The sequence below is a fragment of the Python bivittatus genome, unplaced genomic scaffold (genome assembly GCF_059951505.1).
Source record: "Python bivittatus isolate LINGU-HERP-01145 unplaced genomic scaffold, Pbiv_v1 ctg000330_np1212, whole genome shotgun sequence".
Classification (NCBI taxonomy): domain Eukaryota; kingdom Metazoa; phylum Chordata; class Lepidosauria; order Squamata; family Pythonidae; genus Python; species Python bivittatus.
Genome location: NW_028277058.1, coordinates 20,704,465 through 20,719,041, shown reverse-complemented (window position 1 = coordinate 20,719,041; position 14,577 = coordinate 20,704,465). Strand labels below are relative to the sequence as shown.

At 35.7% G+C, this 14,577-nt stretch overlaps 1 protein-coding gene across 1 annotated transcript in view; it reads right to left on the bottom strand.

Moving 5' to 3' along the window:
• Positions 1–14,577, bottom strand: part of FRS2 (fibroblast growth factor receptor substrate 2) — a 37,781-nt gene that overhangs the window by 22,723 nt on the left and 481 nt on the right. The gene's annotated exons all lie outside the window — the stretch shown is intronic.

Genomic DNA, 14,577 nt, shown 5'->3' with positions numbered 1-14,577 from the left:
TTTTAATCTGAAAATATTCAGCTTTGTTATACCCACACTTTTCAGTTCTAGCAATGCAAATACTACACAAATTTTGTGTATGTGTGTGTGTACATGTGTGTGTTTACAACTTGTGCTTTAGCTTAAGGACATATTGGAGGAGACAAAAGAAGCATTTTTAATTAGCACATATAATAGCACATATCAAAGATTCTTGTGTATTCATTTTGCATCTATAATACAGAATGATGTAAATATAATGCATTATATAACAGGATTATCTGTCTTTAGCCTAGGCCAACTGGAACAACCCAAGGCTAGAGCAATGAATCAGGCAGATAATGAATGGATTATCTTTATAAGAAACTAAATACTTCGGGTTCCCAAGGATTGATTTTTAAATCTTTTATCACGTTACTAAGAATAGTAGAATGTTAATTCTTGTAGCATATTACTTACTTAGTAACAACTTTTGACATAAACCAAAATTACCTGATCTTGTTTATTCAACTATAGTCTGATAGCCTTTATTAGGCTGACAAATAATACTAATGCTCATTTATATCCCAGGACTCCTGCATGCATCAAAACAGGAAATCAAAGACAAGCTGCAAGAGCACCCTTATTTAAAACAAAAATGAAAATAGAGATTCGCCTACTCTTCTGCCCATTTTCCACCTATGAAGTTAGAGATTGCTCTTCTGCCTATCTTACACACATAAAGATGCAAGACCATTCACTTCCAGATGGAGAACCCAACTCTTCTATCAACAGTTCTCCAAACTGCTATGCATCATCCCACTATTTACTACTGTATATCCAAGGCTTATTGCTGAGATAAGCAAAGGTATAGAGTAAGAAGCTAAGAAAAATCAGCAGCTTTAAAGAAGCGCTCAGGAAAATTTTACTAAAATAGGATTAACAAACATTTGCCATCTGGAAAAGAAACAAAAGAAAAATACATAACTTGCCTACCAAAATTGGCGTTGCCAACTTTTAATTTCTAACTATTTGCTGTATTTAATATGAAATAACTACACCGATTAGAGGAAAAGGTCATATGTAGCTAAAGAATCTTCATGCTAAAACTTAAAATAGTTGCATGCTAAATTTGACTTCCAATAATCTGTAAAGAAAGCAAATCAGAATAATCTGAACTATGTTGAGGCTGATCCATATACATATTAGTACCAAGTATGAAACAACTATGAATATTAAACATGAAGCAATGAGCACTTGTAGGTATATAGTGAATTCTATTTCATAGCAAATTATGCAAACCCACCTTGTTTGCTAGCTATTTTTTTATTGTACATCACAGACACAATTATTTTTGTTTTTTCATATCTAATTCAAACTATGGTTTTCTAACTGTGCATTTTTCTGTACACAGAATAAAAAATACTTCAGCAATGTATCTGCAGCGATTTTAAGAGCTTCCAGGAATTCCCTCGCATTTTTGGATTTAGCTTGGTCTAAGACTTCTGACTGCTAGTTGGTGTTCATGGATGCGTTCTGCTAGTCTGCTGCCTATCTGTCCTACATAGTGGCTGTTACAGTCCTTACACTGTATGTTGTAGATGACTCCTGTTTTTTTCTTCTTGGGCTACTGGATCTCAAGAAGACACAATGAAAACTCCTTAATCTCACGACACATGGACAGACTTAACCATAGTTTCAACTGGGAAACTGTCAGCATCTTAGACCAAGCTAAATTCAAAAACACAAGGGAATTCCTGGAAGCTTGGTATTCAGAGAAGTCAGCCATCAACAGGCATACAGAGATAAACAGCATTTACACACTATTCAAAAGAGACAATAAAAAGGAAACAAAAAAGACCAGAACACCTCCTCCAGCAATCAACACCCAGATAAGCAGGGATTAACACTAGGATTAACACCAGACAAACAATCAAGCTGTAAACAATACTCTAATGAAGGAACTACCAACTCAGACAATCAAGCAGTAAACAACAGCCTAATCTAGAAACTACCAAGAAAAACAACTCCCCCACCAACACTGACAGGGTGTCAGGTTCAGCCCAAAGAACTCCACGAGACAGTACAGTTACAGTTCTATTGCATTTATTAGCTTCCACCTACAAGACAGAATCTCGCCAGACTGGATCTAAGCTTCCCAAGCCAGCAAGCAAACACTGTGAATTCCTTAGGGTGGTGCCAGTGTCATCCTCTTCACCTGCCCACACTCATTCTGGAGGCTAAGGAAATGCTTATCTCCCTGAGCACGGCCTTCGCTATACCATTCCATCACACAGGGCAAGTTACTGTATATAAACAGAGAGCAAACCCCACTCCCTTCTAGCACTGAAGATATTACTTAGACAGGTAACGAAATGTCTACAAGAAAACAACACAATGATAGGAAGAGTTGACATCGAAGGATCAAAAAGTGACATCGCTATGAATGCTTGACCACCACAAGCCAATTATCCCTGTGGTAATTTTTCTGACACCTCCTGCTTAAGACCCAAAAAGTCAGAATGACTGTGAGGCCCCACTTTCAGTGTCTGTATTTGTACTGAAAATCAAGATCAAGCGAGCTTTTGTCCTTCTGCTCCGGGGGAAGTTTCTGTCCTCCCTGAGCTTGCCTTAGGACACCTGCATTATGGTTTGACAGATGTACTGCCCCATTCAAACTCCCCACCTGACGATGTCTCTGGAGCAGGTTGTGCTTGGCCTATGCCAGGTGCTTGGAGCCAGAAGCAAGAGCCCCTTGGGGCTCGCCCCCCCACCTCACTGGGTAAGTGAAAAAATGATCAGAGTTTTCAACTACCAAGATCAGAGAACCCCAAAGACTCCACAATTTCTAGACTGTCAGGGAGTAATTTATTTGCCATATACTGTATATAATCTATTTTAATGGAGCTAAATTGCTTCTCAGTATTGCCTTTTAAATTTTACTGTTGCCACACAGTTTTCCACTTCCTCTTACAAAGTAAAGAAAGAAAAAAAGTCAACTTTTGTCATAGTTGACTCCAAGTTATATGCAAGTCTGTTTATAAACAGAAATTACATACAAAATCTTGAAACCAACTTTCATTGCACCACCAATTGAGCTCACATTAATTCCTAAGTCCTTATTTGCTTGCTTTGTCAGACAAATTAACTAGATAACTATCTTTCCACCCACAACTCTACAGGGTTTTTTTTTTCCTTTGGCCTTTCTGTTTAAACTTTGATTATCCCAGTCATGTGAAAAGCTAATTCTATATTAGAGAAGCAAGAAACAACTTGACTTGAACAAATAATACCTGTAGTATAACTATTTTCACTAAATATAACCTAAGTACTAAAAACATTAAGATTTTGTATACCAGGGCAAACAAATGAACTAGGGTACTCCTAGTATGTTTCTGTTGCACAAAAATGGAGATTCCTAGAGTTGAGCTTGACTCCTTTTTACTACATGAAGAGGTCCAAGTAGTTTTCTTTGGCAACAATATAATACAGTAGTGATTTCCCATTGCCTGTTTTGTTTTGTTTGACATCTTAGTCTAATCTATATCCCTAGGTTTTCCTGATATTCTCCATGCATTTAATTTGCTAAATTCCTAGTCTGAAGATTTGTGATTTAGATTGATTTTTTTGTTGTTTGGCCTTTTTTCCTTAATGAAAAATGATATGAATCAAAAGAGGGATAAACGGTTTTTCACAGAAGATCACCCAACTTGCACTGAGTCATCCACAGCTTGATAAAGTCATGTCTACAAGTATGTGTGTGTATGTGCGCGTGCGTGCACGCACAATCCCCTATATTCATGAGGACTGGAAACATTTAAGTGTTTGTTTTTAAGACAAGACTCTCAAGACTCTGCATATACTGAAATACAGAAGAAAAAGTGTAGATCTAGTGCGCAGCTGATTTGTTTTTTGCCAAAAATTTGTTCATCAAAATATGATTTGTTTAGTAAGAGACACTGTCAAAACTCATCTTCTGCAGATCTTTTTGAGAACATGCTGTTTATATTCTAGTATTTCTTTTATGTAGCTTTTATGGAAACACGTACCTTTTTCAAGATGTTTTATTTGAAATAGTCTATCAATGTAACAGTAGGGCTTTTGGTTATTATATTTTCATTCTTTTTCAAGTTGATTTTGATAAACATATAAACCTGAAGACATATAATAAAAAGACAGATGATATTTATATATTAGAATACATGAGATACCCAGTAAACACTTACCACAGTAAAATAGCCAATGTTGTTGAAAAATACTAAAAACCTATGAAGAGTAGCATAAAAATGAGAAGAAGTTGTAATAAAACAGAGAGTCACTCAAGTGTAACTTAAATAGGAAAGGAAATGGATCAGAACAGGCTGAAAAATAATTGATCCACTGAACAGGAGTATTACATTACTTAGAGACATAGCACTATGAGATATTTGAAACACATATGAACAGATGGTACTACCTCAAGCAGGCAAGGCTAAATAAACAGAATCTTCAATTTCAATCCTATTACAAGACAATACTGTTGTAATGGACATGTCAATGAACTTGCAAGACTACATATTGAGCTATAAATGCAATCTTACAATTCCCCTATTACACTATTTTTTAAAAAATTGTACTTTTTGTCTTTTTCACCATTTTCAATTAAAGGTGTTATGCCACCAACTAGATTTCTCAGCAACTTGCAATAAAAACAACACCTAAGATATTAAAATCAAATTGTAGGTGAGGAAGGCAAATTTCTTTATCAAAACTGGTCTACCCATTAGCTGAGAAAGCATATTTTTAAAACTATGGGAAAACAGAGATAAGCAGAATAAACATTTATTTCTATAAAAAGAAGGGTTTATATCCCAAAGTTTGGATAATGCAAGAAACATTAAACATAACTAAAATGTATGCAGCCCAATATTCTAAAGAAAAACTATTAGAAACAAGAAGATTAACCCCTCTGGCCAACTGAAATATTAAAATGAGGGAATATTATTTTCTGCTTCTTTTGGTCACCTACTTTTCCGCTGCTTATTTTTTAACAGCGACTGCAATGATTGCTAGTTAACCAGTTCCCATCTTCAAAGAAGCTTTAAGTTCATAAATTCCTATGGCTGTATTTCAAAAAAATCCAGGTGAGAGAAACTGAGGACATAAAGGGAATTCAAATGTCAATTTTTAAAATAAAAAACCAGGCTAAGATGTACACTTACTTTGTTTCTCTATTTTAACATTAAAAAAGTAATTTAATAAAATTATTATTTTCCAACGTCCTTTGCAGACCACAACTGCTAATACTACAGTACGTGTAGCTGCAGAAGCCTATAGTATTTGTAACTACACAATAGTCTTAGTTTAAATAGACCAAATCTAGAGAAGTAGTACACTGCTATAAACTCACTCTCCACAAAATCGAACAGAAAATCTATTTGAAATTGCCTTAGCTTAAAACATTTAAAAAGACAACTGAGAACAAAATGACAGCCATGCATGTTATTCCATATGGCTATGCAAATAATTTCTGCACCAATCACAGCCACACAGTGTTTTCTGTAAAGACTTAGCATGTGCAGCTGATCTGGAAAGCCCCTCAAAACAAACACCAAACTTCTCTGAACTAATTCATACTTTGAACATGTTATCACTATTGTTTTTTATTCAAATCTAATTTTTAGATTTTTGAGTTTACTTTTCTATGATTTTTAAAATTATTTTTATTAAACTTTTTTTAAAAAGCAGAATCAAAAAAGAAAAAAATCAGAAAAGTACAAAGTAAATAGACAAGCATCCTAAATTAAATAAAATGTAAGTACCAATTCTCAGACTAACCTAATTTTTTACATATTTGAGTACTACATGTCATTTGAAAATTACAGATCATTACTAAAATCAAATTAATGTATGAGTATCAACCACAGTAATCAGCACAGTAAGAAATGTAAGTTAAAGTGAAAAATTGCAGTCTTATCTAGTCAATAAGAAATCTATCATTTAACAAATCATCTGTGGCTTTAACATGATCTACATGTTAAAACATTATGTTAAAAGAAACTCAAATTTTGGATGTGAGTGGAATTATAGTCCAAAAATGATTTCCACATTAAGTTAAATTCTGTATCAAATTTATTTTTCAAATAATAGGTGTATATAGTTCTTCAATGTATGCACTGTAGGAGAAGAGCCATGTTAGTCTGCAGTAGCCAGAAATCAAATGCTTCTTCCTTGTAAGAAAATGTGTTAGTCTTAAAAGGTGCCACCAAACTCTTTCTGATTTATGACTCTTCAGAGCATTCTTTTATTATATTTACATATTCAACTTGACTCCTCCTATGAATAAGTCAAACATACCTAAGGCGCTTTTGCAACTACACCTGTTTAACTGGCATAGAATTATAACCTACTTGAAAAATATATTGAGTACAGGAGAGCCTAAATTCTTACTTGCTGAAAAAATTACTTTCTCTGTTACACACTTCTGATAGTTTTTATATAACTGGAATAATTATTTATTAAGTGCAAGGTCTATTATTTCTAGCACCTAATATCTGTACATATTGGTGATAGAAAAGCTAATCTTATGTAATACTTAACTTCTCCAACAAAATACAGGTAAATATAAAAAGCTAAAAGTATATATTTCAGTCTTTTGAACACAATACAACTTAATGCTGTAAACTGCAGAGATAGGTAGCTAGCTCTGACCTCTCTTCTTCCTTGCAAGCTTTTCTTTTAACCCCAGAGAGATACCCCTTTTAATATCTTGTATGCTTTCCATCTCCAGCTGAAGTCATTCAAGGGGAATCTAAGCAGATGGGCAGCAATCTCTGAGCATTCCCCTGGTTTGCAAACCAGTGCTTATTCCAGGGAATTTCTTTGAGCTATCTGAGGCCAGATCTACTTAATGTACTGTACTTGCACCCAGCCAGTGCAATAATAAAATGAGCAGAAACCTATGAGAGTCCTTCACCAAGGAGAACTTGCAATTAAAGCCTCGAAGAGATTGCTGGCCCACCCCTTGGCTATGCTGCGGTCTTAGATTTCCAAAGCACAGCCTCCTTGTGTTCCTTGAAGAATCCCCTGCTAAATTGGATTGTACAGTCTGGGAAAGTCAGCTAACTTTCCCTGATCAGCTGGGTCTACATCATACAAAATAGCAATATATCAATGGCCCTTTCTGAACTGATCTGAGTCCCCAGCTTCAGGAAAACCACCGCTGAGAAGCTGACCCAAGCAAAAACTACTTGTGAGCAGCTGATAGGGACCCGCTTCCTTCCCATCCTTCCACATACTTCTGGAGTCTCTGTCTACTATCAGTCCTTGAAAAATAGGACTATGCAATGGAAAGGTATACTAGACGTCCTACCTCTTACCCCTCTTTGATCTATTATCTGCTTTTACATACAGGCAGATTCTCAGACTCTTTTCCTTCCTTTTCCCTCTCTCCCCTCCTTCCGATCTGTTCCTCCTGACTCCCAGAGCTATGACATGTGTGATCACCTTCCTGAGGTCCAAATTCATTCTGGGATGAGTAGTTTTTAATATTCTTTGGTTAGAAGATCTTGTTTTCATACCAGTCCCTGCTGGATAATCCCTGTATTACACTGCAGTATTATTACAATATTATTACAGCTTTATTAGGAAAACACTGTCCAGAAAAAAAAAAAGGGAAAAGCAGTGGTTGTTAAAAAACAAAACAAAACATCCCATCAAGAGAAAAGAGGAGGAACCAAAGAGCATCAGTGCCAGCCTACCCTTTGTTAAAGAGATGATTTGCAACTCACTACATTCATAACAGCAGCCATTTTATTAAAGAAAAGGTATTCCGTATCATCCATTTTATATGAAATCCTACTAATCATCATAAGAATTCTAATGGGCCCCCACCCATGTACAAAAGAGAATCTTAATAAATATAGGAAGATTATTAGCTCAAAATCAAGAGCTACTGCTATCAATTAAGAACTTTAAAAGTCAAACTGACTCCAATTCTAAACACACTTTCAAGTGAATGAACTCCATTGGACTCAGAAGGATTACCTAAAAGTAAACAGACATTCCACTGCATTGTTAAGCTTTACCTCTCTATTATTATTTTGCAGTACTAAGACTGTTCTTTCATCTCCCATCATTCATGCATATGTATGTTTTCTCTGTTATTCTGAATGTTTTATTTTATTGTTACTAGCCTAGAGTCTATCAGGATTGGGTGGTATATACATACTGGAAAATAAATTAACGTTGATTTATATTATTTTAATTATTTTCTACATAGGCAAATAACAGATTTTCAGTTGACTGAATACTAAGAAATGCTAAGTATATATTTTAACCCTATGTAAGGTTGGCATTTTTAGTTAATGGAGGTTTCTTAAAAAATGACATATTTTTCCTGCCCTGAGTTTTCAGCACCATAAACAATTCTTCAAACTCCCAGTTGTTAGCATAAGAACCATTGAGGAATAAGTTGAAGAGAAAAGGAAAGAAAAATGGAAGGCAGGAAAGTGGAATGATCAATAAAGTGTAATGGAAAGAGTTAAGATGGAACAATATTGTTTTCATTTCTTCTAGCAATATGAGAAAACTACACAGATAAATATCATTAAGTGAAAATTAAAGGACTGTATAAATAAAAAACAAAAACCATACAAGAACAATTATTGGAAAGGGGGGACCCTGCATGAAGCATTTGAAACAGACACCAAGAGGAATTTCTTCACTTAATAACATAGAATATCTGATGCATAAAAGATATGTTGAACTGATTCAACACATATGAAAGATTCCTGCCTGAATATACTGCTGCCCCTTTGCCTACATATGCAATCCCTCTTTGTGATAAGCTCCAATAAGCCAGAAAGCCATCAATTAACCATAGCGTCCTGTTTTGTCCAAATTAGGAAGACTCAGATAGCAATGCAGGACAAGCCAAGTGGGTTTAGAACAATAAATATTAGAACCATAAATAAGTCAGTGAGGAATCAGAAAGAAATTTGGCTAATAAAGTTCATGGTTCAGGTACTATGGAGACTTACTGGAATGTCTTCCATCACTGGAGAATCAGATGAATTACCCTAGAGCAACCAATTTAGCTGTTGGTTGGCTGAACCCTTATACGTTATCTTTGAGAAATTGTGGAGAACTTCTATGAATCTGAAGTTGATTTAATATTCTAAGTTGTAATGAAGCTGGTAAACATAGTTTCATAGCTCACAGGAAAGGGAAACAATATCTAATAAAAGGATTTGTGTGGCAAAAGGAAGGACCTGCACCAACAAGCCAAAGCTATTTCGTATCTCACATTATTCTGTTGGGTGTGTGACCTGTATGTCTCTTAGTCTTCCATTTCATACTAGCAGGTCTTATTTATTATTTGTTAATTATAACCATATATTATGTTTCTTCTGCTAAGTATTCTACAAAGCTAGGCCTCTGCAATTCATCCACAGACTATGTCTTCCATCATATATAGCCAGTACAGTCAAGAGATATGGTACCAGGGAATTACAGGGATTGTAACTGTATATAACTCATGGACTACAGATGTAGAGGACTGTGGGATAAGGAACACTACTATGTGTATTGGCTTTGCTAGAACTTACAGAGCAATTCAAGTGGGTCATTTTTCAAAGTCAGAGAAAGAGCACAAGCTTCCTAGCTCCAAATCAACTGATAGAACAAAGCTCTATAATTCACCCAAATAAATTAGCTATACATGCAGTCTATAAGCTAATCTCCTCCTGTTTCCGCATTGTATCACTGTTCAGAATCTCCAAGTGTATGACCATATCATTCAGCTCACCACTACTACACAATGCTATGAAATATTAATTAAAAAATAATTAAAACTGGTAATTACCAATTTGTCATATTTTCATACATTACAGCTTGTAATACACTGTTATTTTTGTCCCTTCTCTAATGAGCCCTGCTTTCCTCCACCACTTTATCCTCCAACCATTCTCAGATATGAGAATATGATTGTTCCTGAGTCACTTTGTAATGCTCATGGCTAAACAGAGATTGAATGTGTATCAACCCAGAGAAAATGTAACACTCTGTACCACCACCCAAGATTTCTTATGCTATGACCAGGGTGGTCACAGTGGAAAAGGATTAGAAAAGGCTTTTTCAGGAACAAAGCTCCCTTAGATTTTATTAAAAACAAATAACACTTTTGAAAGTATGGTATAAAAAGTTTAACTAGTAAATTATATCACCAAGTAATTAGAATGATGTGATGATATATTGCCATCAGGATAAATAAGCCAACTACCACTAAAGTAAAATTGTCTCAAAAAATACCTGCAGTGGCTTGTTTTTGTTTTTAATAAGAAGTTCATTAGAGGGACTCTGTCCAGAGATGCATAAACAAATCATTATGCTTACATGAGTAATTCATGAAAGGCATCCATAATGCCAGTTCAACATTTTAGCACTGTTAACAAGCAAATGAGCTGTATTACAATATCCCTCAGGATAGTTACCAGGGTGGCAAAAGCTCTTTACATGAATTAACAGAATACCTTATTTAGGATAGAGGTTTAATTACAAGCCTGATTCTGAGAACAGTGCCAAACAAGTGAGATAGTTGTAAAAGCTGTATATCACGAACAGCATTCCATTTACCTCTAAGCAGCCTCCCATAATAGGTTAAGTAATAAACATTAAATATTTTATATAGCCACTTAAAGTATATATATACCATTGTTTCTGAGTTTGACTAGACATCACAGAATGAGGTACACCGTCCTTCTAACAGCATTTTGGCCACATTTATCTAACATACTGAGTGGGACTATGTTCTGTTTCACCAACAGAAAATGGGGGGGGGGGAAGGATAAAGATTACAAGCTTTTTATTAATGCAGCTTTTATCCACCCAGCTTTTCTGAAAACACTGCCAGTACCCACATGTATAGAAAGAGACTATCAACTAATGATAAGAGGGACATTGCTTAAACACATACTCTACATCCCAACACACTCGGATGTCCCACTCCAACAGCTCCACTTTCAAAGCGAGAAACAATCACACTACTGCCAGTCCCAGGCTTACCTATACACTGGAGTTCAAATGCAATTATGCTCTATACAAGATAAAAGGGAATACATAATATACATACCCCATAGCTCCCTGAGGCAGTCTCAGTCCTCCTGGAAATCTATGAGATTGGGAATTCAAGATCTGCCTAGAGAAATTAAGTCTCTTTCAAAAACAGCCAAAGCCAGGAGCCAGATCATCCAAACACTGACAACAACAGCCTTCAGTAACTTACTCCTTGTGGCACAAAGTAGAAGCAAGGGACTGGAGTTCAAACTCCCCAAGAAAAAGGGAGGAAAGTAAGTCTCAACCTCGCATGGCTAGCAGACAAAGACTAGAGGCAAAAAAGTGAAAGCTCCCATGGCTCCTTCCCATATAGTATAGAGAAATCTGCCTGGATGTTATTTAACTACTCAGGCTTTACAGCAAATTGGACACATCATGAGGCACTTATCCCCCTCCAACCCCAGTAGAGGAAAGGAGGACATTTTCTCAGTTGTTCATCTATATCTCAACATTTTATTTTTATAACAGAAATTCAATTACATATGCCACAAATCCCTAGTAGTATTTATTTAAGTACAGTTGTATACAATGAAGTTGCATAAGAAAAATTTCTCCCCTCCCCTGGAAAATATCTTCCAAATGGTGGGGCATTCTTGGGAAAGGCCAGGGTCTACAGTACCAAGAAGGAATTGTTCTGATTTCTTAAAAATTCCCAGAACCATAGAAATTGGAGCATGTGGGATTTCCCTTGTCTTAACAACCTCACTTGAGTGCAATCCAATCTGCTATATCAAGTTCAGGCAAAGATTTTCCAATTCAGATAAAATACAATTCTGTGCAAATTAGACTAATGTTCATATATACACATATACATAAACACAATTGAAATAAAAGTATTTAACATACAAAGTTATTTATATAAACTCATGCATTTTAAAAATGCTATACCCACTTTCAATATTTTTTATAAATACAATTTCATTGGAATTACAAAAAGAATTATTTTAACTATACAATTGATTAAAATTATAAAAGAAAAAAGTGTATGTTCCTAATATTTGCCATTTTAATGTCATGAACCAAGCAAATTAAAGATCATCCAAACATTTTATTTGATGATTAATCTTTCAAAGAAAATAAAAGATCTTTGCAGTCTTCCTTAAAAAGAATGTTATATGATGCAAAAAAGTTATTAATCATGATTCAAATTCTGCAAAACAGCACCTTACATAAAGTTGTATTCTTTTTAAAGTAGACAGTAGCTTTAAAAAAATTAATGTTCTAAACTCAACTTACATATATCTTATACATTTTAACTCAGTTGTATGACCATTGAATGCAGTAAATCTTACCCAAGAGTATGTGAGATAAGACTGTAGACTTGCTTAAAGGAAAAATAAAAGAAAATTTAGGGTACTCTATTCCTATGGCAGGAGTTCTCACTCTGTGGTACTGTAACCTACTAAAATAATAAATGACACTGTGTGACTTCCTTCATGAATAAAACTAATAATTGCAGGGGGAAGGGATTCACTATGCAAAGTAGGAACAAAGCATGGAGTGAGTCTTGATAGCATTCCCACTTAGCCTGCACAAGCCTAATCATTTAAAAAAAAATCTGTGACCTCCCCAAGTTGCATGTAACCTCCCCCCAAGACATTGCAACTCACCGTTTGAAAACCCTTCCCTGTGTGAACCAATTATGTACTGACCATAAGAACTGTGTTTGCATTAAACAGTGAAACAAAATTAGCCAACCACATTTTTATTTGGTGTGCTGAATATACCAAACATAGAAACATCTCTACTCAGATTCAACTGCCACTTGCCTTAAAGCTGCAAACCTGAGGGATAGCAAATCAAAGCTTTTCCACTAGCAAGAGGAAAAAGCCACAGGGAAGTGACACACTTTCTTATCAGGTCAAGAAAATCCAATCAGAAATTGGAACTAAAAGCATACTGGTATCTTGTTCTTTTGTTCTGATGTTGTCAGATTAACTTCTGCTATTCTTTTTCCCTTCAATCCCATTCTTTTTAATTTGTAAACCTTAGGGAAGGATCTAATATTTTTTTATTTAGTCAATGTGAAATACTTTGTCTTAGCATGAAAAGCAACAGAAATATGCAGGGCTTCCGGGAAAGAAATAGCAGACTGAAGATGGCTCCATGAAAAGTGGAGCTGCCGACCGCAGCAGAATGAAGAGCCGGTGAGCAGACCGACTCTTCATAATTCCTCTCTGGACAAGGAAAGGACTTGAGATCATCCACAAGTGCTCCAGGCAGCTGCTCCTCGCGAGGAGACCACAAGACAGTGGTCTCTAGCGAGTTTAGAGCTCTGGGAGACAAAGGAATAGCCATCTTGCTCAAACCGCGGTTGGCGCCTTTGAAAAGAAATATGCAGAAAATAAAATACAATCAATTTATTTACACTATCATTTTGAGTGAAAAGGAATCCTTTGATGTTTTTAATATACTTTATCAGTAAATATTCTGAATACCTAGTTGAATGTTTCACTAGGTCTATATGCATTTAGAATTTGTTTGGTAGTTTGTCATCAATTTGGGACCTTACTAGCTTGCAAGCTCACAAGAAAACACTACAGTATTGAGTTACTGTGAAAAATGTATAAGGAACCTAGGAGATCTAGAAACATACTTAACATTTTATACCTAAACAAATAAAATCACTTATCACATTAAAAAAGCTGTATCTATTTAAATGAATTATTTAAAAAAGCATCCCTTGAGGGTATCCAGTGTAAAAGAAATGCCACTCTCAGAATGCCTACTGATTTCCCCAGGAAATTCAATTCTGTCACATTTTGCCAGTGATAGCAAATATTCTCTTAAACAAGAGATACTATAATATATGACAATCTGTATTCTGTTCCACTATTTCTAGTCACATGGTTATACTGATTTGATGCATCTGCCATCTTTTTTCCCCAAAAGCAGTCCACCAAACTGAAATAGTTATTTTGATTGTTTTAAAATATCTGGCCAAATATTTTATACATACATACATATAAATAAAATATGTGCATGCCCTTCAAACACTGAAAACAGAATAATCCAAGAACAAACCCATAAAGGAGCCAACTCCAGAATCTGTTTACCAGCCTTAGTTGAAGCATATTCAGAACCACACTTGGTTATTAATAAGAAAAAAAGCACTGCTGGGTTCACAGACCCCACTATGCTATTATGTGATTTGTCTGGGTCAGGTTTAGCGAGCGTCATGAAACCGGACATCAAACTGCTCCTCAATGATCCCTCCCTTCCACAGAAGGCTCAACGTGAGTACTTCTGAGGATGCGGCCCTGGAATAGAATCACTTCGTGAGTTCAGTGCGATTGTTGAAGCCAAAGGTCTTCGAATATAATTTCCATCAGACCTCCGCATGCGATCTGGAGATGATGGACGGTGTAACGTCAAACACATCTGGAAGGCACCAACGGGGAAAGCTAATCCAAACCAAGTAAGCTCATCCCAAACCACGACGTGGGCGGACCTTTACTGACATCAGTCCTCACCGACGCCGACAGCCCTCAAGAACAGCACTTACACGTTCGTAAAGATACAAGC